The sequence below is a fragment of the Siphateles boraxobius genome, unplaced genomic scaffold (assembly GCF_051911475.1).
Source record: "Siphateles boraxobius isolate OS27281-9 unplaced genomic scaffold, OSU_SipBor_1 77, whole genome shotgun sequence".
In the NCBI taxonomy this organism is placed as follows: Eukaryota; Metazoa; Chordata; class Actinopteri; order Cypriniformes; family Leuciscidae; genus Siphateles; species Siphateles boraxobius.
In genome coordinates this window covers 5,968,618-5,980,524 of record NW_027509205.1, presented here as the reverse complement: position 1 = coordinate 5,980,524, position 11,907 = coordinate 5,968,618, and the positions used below count along the sequence as shown (strand labels likewise).

At 47.2% G+C, this 11,907-nt stretch overlaps 3 non-coding genes and 2 pseudogenes across 3 annotated transcripts; all 5 read left to right on the top strand.

The window, feature by feature from the left end:
* Positions 1 to 2,162: 2,162 nt before the first annotated feature.
* Positions 2,163 to 2,338, top strand: LOC143727337 (U2 spliceosomal RNA; annotated as a pseudogene).
* Positions 2,339 to 2,772: 434 nt separating this feature from the next.
* On the top strand, positions 2,773 to 2,936 carry LOC143726719 (U1 spliceosomal RNA). The gene has a single exon (XR_013198953.1). It is a non-coding gene; the product is annotated as a U1 spliceosomal RNA (small nuclear RNA).
* Positions 2,937 to 9,530: 6,594 nt separating this feature from the next.
* Positions 9,531 to 9,707, top strand: LOC143727399 (U2 spliceosomal RNA; annotated as a pseudogene).
* A 434-nt stretch (positions 9,708 to 10,141) lies between these two features.
* LOC143726977 (U1 spliceosomal RNA) lies at positions 10,142 to 10,305 on the top strand. The gene has a single exon (XR_013199198.1). It is a non-coding gene; the product is annotated as a U1 spliceosomal RNA (small nuclear RNA).
* A 1,127-nt stretch (positions 10,306 to 11,432) lies between these two features.
* Positions 11,433 to 11,623, top strand: LOC143727126 (U2 spliceosomal RNA). The gene has a single exon (XR_013199334.1). It is a non-coding gene; the product is annotated as a U2 spliceosomal RNA (small nuclear RNA).
* The last annotated feature ends 284 nt before the right edge of the window (positions 11,624 to 11,907 follow it).

Here is an 11,907-nt window from a genome sequence, read left to right as displayed (position 1 = left end):
CGGCAGGAAGATCACGGACAGCCTGGTACTGATCAGAGACGCCATCTGTTTTGCGAGAGACAGAAACATTCGGCTAGTAGTCCTAAATTTAGATTTCGAAAAAGCCTTTGATCGCGTCTCGCACCAGTACCTGTTCCAGGTACTGGAAAAAATGGGGTTTCCTGGGAGGTTTATAGCCTGGGTGGGACTGCTGTACAACGATCTGTCTAGCAGAATTTTGGTTAACGGGCATTTATCCAAAGCTGTAAAACTCTACAGCGGCGTCCGTCAGGGGTGTCCTTTATCTCCCCTTCTGTATGTGGCTTGTATTGAGCCACTGGCACAAATCTTGAGAAGGGATAAATGGATTAAAGGACTAGACATCCCAGGGACTGGTGGACTGACGGCGACCTGTGTTTTATATATGGATGACGTGACCCTTTTAGCGACTGACCTTTTATCAGTACGAAGAGCAATGGACTTGACTGACTGGTACGGTCGGGCCTCGGGCGCCAAGCTCAATAGGAGTAAGTCCGAGGCCCAGCTCTTCGGGCCGTGGGGGAACGTGGACACAGTTGGACTAGATTTGGATTTTAAAGACAATGATTTGAAAATTTTAGGTGTAAAATTTGACAGAGAGGGTGGAGGACAAGGAAACTGGACTGACATGTTAGGGAAAGTCAGGCAAAGACTGGGCTTTTGGGGACTGAGACAATTGACGTTTGAAGGCAAGATTTTAATTTTTAAAGCTGTGATTTTACCACTGATTTTACTTGTCTGTTCTGTTTTTAGTCCCCCAAGACGATTCCTGGCCAACCTGGAGAGGGCGGTATTTTATTTCCTGTGGGGGTCCAAGTGGGAACGACTAAAGAGGGAGGTCGTCAAAAAGAAAAAAGAGAATGGCGGGAAAGGCCTCCCAGACCCCCACCTGTTTTTAGGCAGCCGCTTTGCCGCCCTCCACATCCAGTACGCACTGACCCCATCCAGAGAACACAAGACAGCAGCCATGACCCGATTCTGGATGGGGTCATACCTAAGAACTTTGAAAATTTTACCCATTGATCTTAAAAGTCCTGTGTCTTTTAATTTGTCAAAAGAGCATAGTTTTATTAAGAAATTTTTAAAGAAATATCTTTTAGAGACAAATGATGCCACCATTTTAACTAACCATAAGTCTCTTATCTCTCTTGTGCAGGATCGAGAATCGGTGAGCCCGGTTCCAGGCCTCACACTAGGTGAGGCCAAAGATGTTTGGAGGAACGCAGCCCACCCAGCTCTCCAGAACAGGCTTAAAGACTTGTCGTGGATGGTGGCTCATGAGATCCTCCCGGTCAGGGCGGTTATGCACTCCAGAGGCATGGCCAAAAACTCCACCTGCCCACGGTCCGGATGTGGTTCCCCGGAGACCGTTCGACATCTGCTCTGGGAGTGCGGCGAAGCGCGGGACCTGTGGGCCAAGACCGGCCCCCTGTTTTTCCCGTGCCTGCCAGCGGGTGGGGCCCAGGTGGACTACAAGCTCGCCATCCTGGGGGTGGGTCAGGGCTTGAAGGAGCTGACACAACCAAAATTTTCCTCGCTCTGGCTCACCCTAAACGTGATTAAGGATGCCATCTGGGTCACCAGAAATCTGCTGGTGGGGAAACGCGTGACGGTCCCCCTCCACGCGTGCGAGCAGAAAATAAGATCAACGCTGCAGGGTGGGCCGCACGTCGTTATTCGGATGGGGGGGCCGGGGTCACACGTAGAAGGTCCCGGCCGCCACCGACCCTGGCCGCCCGTAGATGCACCCTCACCACACCGGCTACGGGAACAGCGGGCCAGCGGGCCGGAGGAGAGGGGATCTCCGCTGGGCACCAGAAGCGGGGAGTCTGGGGCCTGTTCTGGAGACCTGGAGTGAATGGACAATCTTGATAGGGACTCACCCTCGATCCTGTACAAGAGATGTTTTATTTGGCATATTTTATTGTTTTATTGTTTTATATTTGCATTCCTATTTTATTTTAATCCATTTTACCTTTACTTTAAAACAACACACAACATACATGGACTTTTACACAACACATCAACATAACTGATTTTTAACTGTAACTTAATGTCCTTTTTGTTGTTTTAAGATATGTGCAAAAATGTGATTTTATAAGGAAAAAATGGATATTGAAAGAATGGAATGAAACAATGTGACAATAAACTTTTTTCGAAAGAAAAATCTGTTCTTATCAGTTTAATATCTGATACGTGCCCTACCCGGGCACCATATGTTAAATTGATTTTTGGAACTGGGAGATGGAAGAGGGGCTTGCTCCGTCCACTCCACGCATCGACCCGGTATTGCAGTACTTCTGGGAACGGTGCACCCCCAAAAACTGTGTTCAATGAAAGAGATGTTTTAGTCTTGTGTGGCAGCAGGTGTTAATGGAAGTAACGTATATTGCTGTGTATGGGTGCTTTAAAGGTGTTGTAGGTGATCATATGCTATACAGGTAATGGTGGTGTGAGAGGGAAAAAAAAACAACAACTCTGTTCTTATCTCGTTTAACATCTGATTCGTCCACTATCCGGTGACCGCGTATGAAATTGATTTTTGGCTCATGGATCCGGAGCATGAAAACAACATCATCCACAACAACAACAGCAAAAGAGCCCGACTCTGCAGGTTTTTGATGTCTCTCTCTTATCTCTTGGAGTTTTTACGAATGAGCTGATGAGTTGAATCAGGTGTGTGTTTGATTGTCCGACCGTTGGTGAGGATTGCGGAGAGGGACACGGTTCCTCTGACGGGAGGCCTGGGAATTCATACTTACCTGGCAGGGGAGACACCATGATCAGGAAGGTGGTTCACCCAGGGCGAGGCTCGGCCATTGCACTCCGGTTGTGCTGACCCCTGCGAATTCCCCAAATGTGGGAATCTCGACTGCATAATTTATGGTAGTGGGGGACTGCGTTCGCGCTCTCCCCTGGACACACTGGTTAAAAGAGCAGATTGTTCAAGTTCCTCTTCTTCTGGTAGTTAACGACCTAGGAAGTCCAGAGAATTGAACTGCAGTGGTTGATCGAGAGATGTAAAACTCTCAACCTAGGACCAGTCTGCAAAAGTAGGGCTGTTTTTTAGTTTATTTTTTTCATCATTCTTCAAATAATCTCCATTATTCAACCAGCGCTTTTATTGGCAGTAGTGGTCCTAGAAGCAAAGTTGTTCCGAATGAGGAGTTCTATCATGTGGTATGAATACCTTGTGCATGTGTGAAAAATCACCTGACATACAGTCGCCTATGGCCGTATTCATGTTGTTGTTTTTACTGTTTACAGCGCCAACAAGTGGCCAGTCGCCACATCCCTTTTCACCTGAGCACAGGCTGAGCCCGTGCACAGGTGTACCGACTTGGGTGTAATTGTCTCATTCCGTTGGAGAGTTATGGCCATTTAAGTAAAGCCCGCCTCGCCCACTCCCAACGTTTTGGCGTCCCGTCGCCAACGTGAATCGAAATTCCGACTTTTTTCCCCATCGCTGTCGGCAATCAGACTCCAGGGAATCTTTCTGCACCGGTTTGGGTCAGATCGGGCGAAAGACCTAGGACTAGTGTGCAAGAGTAGCTTTTTCACAAAATCCCAAATACCCGAAAATCTCGCCAGCGCAACCATCGAATCCGAGGCCTGCGTCTTGTTCGGCCCGAGCCAAGGATTCCGGTGATGTAAGACACTTGGGTCTGCGACGGACGGTTCAGGAGTTACGAGGCATTTCGTACTTCTGATCGCTGCAGCGCCACCTTGGGGCCGATTGGGCCGAGCCTTGGTGATGTTGTAGACCGGGCGGGTACTACCATCCCTCAAGAGTTTCAAGTCTCTACGACGTACGCTTTGGTCTGCCCGCTCACTTTTAGGGCAGAATGTTTGTTGGTCCAAAATCCCAGGTTGCACTCCAAAGTGTCGTGTTGTGCGCTCTGCTGTGATCCATTTTCGGTGTCAACAGTCAAGCTGAGCTTGTATTGCTGTGAGCTGAGCTTGTTTGCTGGCGACCTTTAGACCCTCTCGCCACGGCCCAGGTGGGCGTGGCCTTTGACGGCTCCCCCGCCTCTGCGTCATTGTGTCATCGCTTCTCGGCCTTTTGGCTAAGATCAAGTGTCTGGTCCTAGGGTAGAGACAGCGATCGCCTCTTGGAGGTTTTTCCGGCTTGGGTCCTTCAGTGACTTGAGCCCCAAACTTTTGAGAGGTACATTGATCCAGCTGCTTTTATTCCGGTTCTGTTTTAAGGTAAGACCTTTTTATCTATTTATTTATTTATTTATTGTTTTTTAAAGTTTTAGGCTGTTGGTGTCTCCACCATGTCGGCTGCCCGTGCCGGCATGAGGAGGCACCACAGCGTGCGTTTTTTATTCAAAGAAGTTGAGGGGAAGCTCCTGGGGATGTCACGTCTTGACTTCTCCAGGAAGCTGATCCAAAAAACTCTAAATTTTAAACCTGATGATCTGAATTGCATCGTGACTCTGCCCCTGAACAAAGGATTTGATGTTAGTTTTAGAGCGGTTTCCCACCTGAATGATTTCTGGCACAGATTTGAAGTAGCTAAATCCCAGCTGTCCATGTTTACTGTTGAAAAGCTCTCTGACAACACACTTAAAACTGTGATTGTTAGAATGTTTAATGAGACAGTGACTGGGGAGGACATTTGTGTCTGGCTGGGCAGATTTTGCACAGTTCGAAGCCAGCCAGTCAAGGTTTTAGATGAGGATGGTATTTGGACATGCTCCTGGCGAATTCCCATTAAACAATGGGAAGACGCTGGGGGCTACCAGGGCCTGAAGCATCTGCCTTCTATGATTGTGTTGGGTGAGAACAGAGGCTACATTCACTACCAGGGTATGCCCAAATTATGTAGAAAATGTGGAAAGTTTGGGCACTTAGCTGAAGCATGCCAGGAAATGATATGTGGGAAATGCAGAGAAATTGGTCATACTTTTGAAGAGTGTACCAATGGCAGGCGGTGCAACCTCTGTGGGGAGTCATCCCATCTCTACAGAGATTGCCCTAAAAGTTTTGCCAACAAACTGAAAGGCAACAAAATGGCCGCCCCACATGTGGAACAAACAAAAGAGCAAAGGAAGGAGGAGGCGGTCCCTGAGGTTTTGGCGGGAAATTCTATTTCCCAGCCAGCCTCAGGGAGTGGGCAGGAGGAAGGAAGTGGGGCGGCCACAGGGGCGGAGTCAAGTTTTAACAGCGAACAGAGTGAGGAAGCCGTTCCCCAACAAGAGAGAAGTGAAAACAAAATGGAGGAGGAGGAGGAGGATGCAACGGCTTCCTCACTCTACACCGTATCGGAGGTTAGTGTGGTGGATAGTGGGGGTGAATCCGAGGGTTCACTCCCCAATGCTCAGGTGCAAAAAAGGTCTGCGAGATCTCCTCTGCTTCAAACAGAGGAGAAAAGGCTGCGGGCATCGCATCGGCTAGATAGTTCCTCTTCGTTAGATCTAGACCGTATGTGGCCCGCAGAATCTCCCAATGAAGTCTCCTTTTTGCACGTTAAGCTTAGAACATCGTCACCGAAGGAGCCACAAGAGGTTCTCTCTGTGGACTCTGAGGCGGCGAGCATTTGCCCTCCTGATCCCAGTTTTTCTGGGGAAAGGGAGAAGCAAGTGCTACATGACATAACATGATTTTAATGTAACTTTCTGCAGTCTTTTGGTTTTATCCTTCTATTAATGCTTGTATTTTTAACCATACTGCTCATGGCCCTCACTATCTCTACAATCAATGTGAGAAGTGTGAGGTCTACTTTGCGAGCACAGAGTGTGTTATCCTTTTTAAAAACTTTTAAGTCAGATGTGTTTTTATTGCAAGAATGTGGTTTGCCCTTTTTAACAAATTACAGGAAGTGGGAGGAGATTTGGACCCCAGGATTTTCCATTTGGAGTGGGTCCAATTTTAACAAAAATGACGGTGTTGCTATTTTAATAAAAAATCCCAACCTTTTGGTGAAGGGCAGCACTGTGGTGAGGGACGGGCGGGCAATTTTAGCAAATCTGACTTTTTTAGGTAAGGATCTTAACATTTTAAATATGTATGGTTTTACTGAAAAAAATAACAGGTATGAGCTTTTAGAAGACTTGCAACCCCACATGCTAGGCAGGGCTCCCCTAGTGGTAGCAGGGGATTTTAATTGTGTATTATCAAAAAAGGACAGAAGGAGGGTAGGAGAGGATTTTAAGGTCGACAAGACATCGGTTTTATTACAAAATATAGTCAAAGATTTTAAGTTAGTTGACTGTTTTAAAACAATGCATCAAAGAGAGGAAGGCTTCACCTGGTTCAGTGGTGACGGTGCCAGAGCCTCTCGAATTGACTATATTTTTACCAGGGACCTCCCGCCGACCGATGCTACATTGACCCCCCTCTTTTTTTCCGACCACATGATGCTGTCTTGCACTCTTTCACTCCCCACGGGTGTGACTGCAGGGGGAGGGCTGTGGAAGCTGAACTGTTCCCTATTAGAGGACGAGGAAGTGGTTAGTGAGTATAGGGAGCAGTTCAGCCAATGGCAGACCCTCCAGGACTTTTACGACTCACGTGCACAGTGGTGGGAGATGGTGAAACAAAGGACAGGACGGTTTTTTAAACAAATTGGAAAAGAAAAAAAGAATAAAGAAAAAAGACGCATGATGGGGTTGCAAAAAAGACTGCAGAGATATTTTAACCTTTTAAACAATGGATTGGATTTTACAAATGAAATAAAAGAAGTAAAGAAAGAAATGTCAGATCTGTCTGAAACAAAGAGCAAAGGTGTCATTTTAAGATGTAGAGAAAGGGAGTTAGAGGAAGGAGAGAAGTGTACCAGGTATTTTTTTAAAAAGACAATAGCTCGGGGAGGGTCGATCAATATTTTAAAAACTTTTAGAGGGGGGGAAGTAAATACAACTGACCTGATTTTAGGGGAAATTGAAAGTTTTTACAGTAATTTATACGGCACTAAAGAGGTACACAATGGCATCTTAGAGGAAGTTTTAGGGTTTTTAGATAAAAAAGTTAAGAGTCCAGATGTGCTTTTATCCCAGGATTTTAATCTTTTAGAATTGGAAAAAGCTTTAAAGGGTTTTAAGAAGGGGAAGTCCCCGGGCATGGACGGACTCCCCTTTGAGTTTTATCTGACTTTCTGGGACATTTTAGCACATGACTTACTTACAGTTTTTAAAGAATTTGAGACTCTTGACAGACTTCCAGACAGCTTTAGAGTAGGGATAGTTACATTACTGTACAAAAAAGGAGACAAGACTGACTTGAGAAACTGGCGACCAATCACTCTTTTAAATTATGATTGTAAACTTTTTAGTAAGATTTTAGCTACACGCATGTCGACTGTTTTAGAGGACGTAATCCACCTGGATCAAGCTTGCGCTGTGCCCGGCAGGAAGATCATGGACAGCCTGGTACTGATCAGAGACGCCATCTGTTATGCGAGAGACAGAAACATTAGGCTTGTAGTCCTAAATTTAGACTTTGAAAAAGCTTTTGATCGGGTCTCGCACCAGTACCTCCTTCAGGTACTGCAAAAAATGGGCTTTCCAGAGAGGTTTATAGCTTGGGTGGGACTGCTGTATGAGGGCTTAAGCAGCAAATTTCTTGCAAATGGGCATCTTTCCAAAGCTGTAAATATCCACAGCGGTGTCCGTCAGGGGTGTCCTTTATCTCCCCTTCTGTATGTGGCTTGTATTGAGCCACTGGCACAGATCTTGAGAAGGGATAAATGGATTAAAGGACTAGATATCCCAGGAACTGGTGGACTGACGGCGACCTGCGTTTTATATATGGATGACGTGACCCTTTTAGCGACTGACTTTTTATCAGTACGAAGAGCAATGGACTTGACTGACTGGTACGGTCGGGCCTCGGGCGCCAAGCTTAACAGGAGTAAGTCCGAGGCCCTGCTCTTCGGGCCGTGGGGCGACGTGGACACAGGAGGACTAGATTTGGATTTTAAAGAAAAGGATTTGAAAATTTTAGGAGTAAAATTTGACAGGGAGGGTGGAGGACCAGGAAACTGGACTGACATGTTAGGGAAAGTCAGACAAAGACTGGGCTTTTGGGGACTAAGACAACTGACGTTAGAAGGCAAGATTTTAATTTTTAAAGCAGTGATTTTACCACTAATTTTACTTGTCTGTTCTGTTTTTAGTCCCCCAAGACGATTCCTGGCTAAGTTGGAGAGGGCGGTATTTTATTTCCTGTGGGGGTCCAAGTGGGAACGAATCAAGAGGGAGGTCGTTAAAAAGAAAAAAGAGAATGGCGGGAAAGGCCTCCCAGACCCCCACCTGTTTTTAGGCAGCCGCTTTGCCGCCCTCCATATCCAGTATGCACTGACCCCATCCAGAGAACACAAGACAGCAGCCATGACCCGATTCTGGATGGGGTCATACCTAAGAAGTTTGAAAATTTTACCCATTGATCTTAAAAGTCCAGTGTCTTTTAATTTGTCAAAAGAGCATAGTTTTATTAAGAAATTTTTAAAGAAATATCTTTTAGAAACAAATGATGCCACTGTTTTAACTAATCACAAGTCTCTCGTCTCTCTTGTGCAGGATCGAGAATCGGTGAGTCCAGTTCCAGGCCTCACACTAGGTGAGGCCAAAGACGTTTGGAGGAACGCAGCCCACCCAGCTCTCCAGAACAGGCTTAAGGACCTGTCGTGGATGGTGGCTCATGAGATCCTCCCGGTCAGGGCGGTCATGCACTCCAGAGGCATGGCCAAAAACTCCACCTGCCCACGGTCCGGATGTGGTTCCCCGGAGACCGTTCAACATCTGCTCTGGGAGTGCGGCGCTGCGCGGGACCTGTGGGCCAAGACAGGCCCCCTGTTTTTCCCGTGCCTGCCAGCGGGTGGGGCCCAGGTGGACTATAAGCTCGCCATCCTGGGGGTGGGTCAGGGCTTGAAGGAGTTGACACCACCAACGTTTGCCTCGCTCTGGCTCACCCTCAACCACATCAAGGATGCCATCTGGGTCACCAGAAACCTGCTGGTGGGGAAACGCGTGACGGTCCCCCTCCACGCGTGCGAGCAGAGGATAACATCAACGCTGCAGGGTGGGCCGCACGTCGTTATTCGGATGGGGGGGCCGAGGTCACACGGAGAAGGTCCCGGCCGCCACCGTACCTGGCCGCCCGTAGATGCACCCTCACCACTCTGGCTACGGGAACAGCGGGCCAGCGGGCCGGAGGAGAGGGGATCTCCGCTGGGCACTGGAAGCGAGGAGTCTGGGGCCTGTTCTGGAGACCTGGAGTGAATGGACATTCTTGATAGGGACTCACCCTCGATCCTGTACAAGAGATGTTTTATTTGGCATATTTAATTGTTTTATTGTTTTATATTTGCATTCCTATTTTATTTTAATCCATTTTACCTTTACTTTAAAACAACACACAACATACATGGACTTTTACACAACACATCAACATAACTGATTTTTAACTGTAACTTATGTCCTTTTTGTTGTTTTAAGATATGTGCAAAAATGTGATTTTATAAGGAAAAAATGGATATTGAAAGAATGGAATGAAACAATGTGACAATAAACTTTTTTCGAAAGAAAAAATCTGTTCTTATCAGTTTAATATCTGATACGTGCCCTACCCGGGCACCATATATTAAATTGATTTTTGGAACTGGGAGATGGAAGAGGGGCTTGCTCCGTCCACTCCACGCATCGACCCGGTATTGCAGTACTTCTGGGAACGGTGCACCCCCAAAAACTGTGTTCAATGAAAGAGATGTTTTAGTCTTGTGTGGCAGCAGGTGTTAATGGAAGTAACGTATATTGCTGTGTATGGGTGCTTTAAAGGTGTTGTAGGTGATCATATGCTATACAGGTAATGGTGGTGTGAGAGGGAAAAAAAAACAACAACTCTGTTCTTATCTCGTTTAACATCTGATTCGTCCACTATCCGGTGACCGCGTATGAAATTGATTTTTGGCTCATGGATCCGGAGCATGAAAACAACATCATCCACAACAACAACAGCAAAAGAGCCCGACTCTGCAGGTTTTTGATGTCTCTCTCTTATCTCTTGGAGTTTTTACGAATGAGCTGATGAGTTGAATCAGGTGTGTGTTTGATTGTCCGACCGTTGGTGAGGATTGCGGAGAGGGACACGGTGCCTCTGACGGGAGGCCTGGGAATTCATACTTACCTGGCAGGGGAGACACCATGATCAGGAAGGTGGTTCACCCAGGGCGAGGCTAGGCCATTGCACTCCGGTTGTGCTGAACCCTGCGAATTCCCCAAATGTGGGAATCTCGACTGCATAATTTATGGTAGTGGGGGACTGCGTTCGCGCTCTCCCCTGGACACACTGGTTAAAAGAGCAGATTGTTCGAGTTCCTCTTCTTCTGGTAGTTAACGACCTAGGAAGTCCAGGGAATTGAACTGCAGTGGTTGATCGAGAGATGTAAAACTCTCAACCTAGGACCAGTCTGCAAAAGTAGGGCTGTTTTTTAGTTTTTTTTTCATCATTCTTCAAATAATCTCCATTATTCAACCAGCGCTTTTATTGGCAGCAGTGGTCCTAGAAGCAAAGTTGTTCCGAATGAGGAGTTCTATCATGTGGTATGAATACCTTGTGCATGTGTGAAAAATCACCTGACATACAGTCGCCTATGGCCGTATTCATGTTGTTGTTTTTACTGTTTACAGCGCCACCAAGTGGCCAGTCGCCACATCCCTTTTCACCTGAGCACAGGCTGAGCCCGTGCACAGGTGTACCGACTTGGGTGTAATTGTCTCATTCCGTTGGAGAGTTATGGCCACTTAAGTAAAGCCCGCCTCGCCCACTCCCAACGTTTTGGCGTCCCGTCGCCAACGTGAATCGAAATTCCGACTTTTTTCCCCATCGCTGTCGGCAATCAGACTCCAGGGAATCTTTCTGCACCGGTTTGGGTCAGATCGGGCAAAAGACCTAGGACTAGTGTGCAAAAGTAGCTTTTTCACAAAATCCCAAATACCCGAAAATCTCGCCAGCGCAACCATCGAATCCGAGGCCTGCGTCTTGTTCGGCCCGAGCCAAGGATTCCGGTGATGTAAGACACTTGGGTCTGCGACGGACGGTTCAGGAGTTACGAGGCATTTCGTACTTCTGATCGCTGCAGCGCCACCTTGGGGCCGATTGGGCCGAGCCTTGGTGATGTTGTAGACCGGGCGGGTACTACCATCCCTCAAGAGTTTCAAGTCTCTTCGACGTACGCTTTGGTCTGCCCGCTCACTTTTAGGGCAGAATGTTTGTTGGTCCAAAATCCCAGGTTGCACTCCAAAGTGTCGTGTTGTGCGCTCTGCTGTGATCCATTTTCGGTGTCAACAGTCAAGCTGAGCTTGTATTGCTGTGAGCTGAGCTTGTTTGCTGGCGACCTTTAGACCCTCTCGCCACGGCCCAGGTGGGCGTGGCCTTTGACGGCTCCCCCGCCTCTGCGTCATTGTGTCATCGCTTCTCGGCCTTTTGGCTAAGATCAAGTGTAGTATCTGTTCTTATCAGTTTAATATCTGATACGTGCCCTACCCGGGCACCATATATTAAATTGATTTTTGGAACTGGGAGATGGAAGAGGGGCTTGCTCCGTCCACTCCACGCATCGACCCGGTATTGCAGTACTTCTGGGAACGGTGCACCCCCAAAAACTGTGTTCAATGAAAGAGATGTTTTAGTCTTGTGTGGCAGCAGGTGTTAATGGAAGTAACGTATATTGCTGTGTATGGGTGCTTTAAAGGTGTTGTAGGTGATCATATGCTATACAGGTAATGGTGGTGTGAGAGGGAAAAAAAAACAACAACTCTGTTCTTATCTCGTTTAACATCTGATTCGTCCACTATCCGGTGACCGCGTATGAAATTGATTTTTGGCTCATGGATCCGGAGCATGAAAACAACATCATCCACAACAACAACAGCAAAAGAGCCC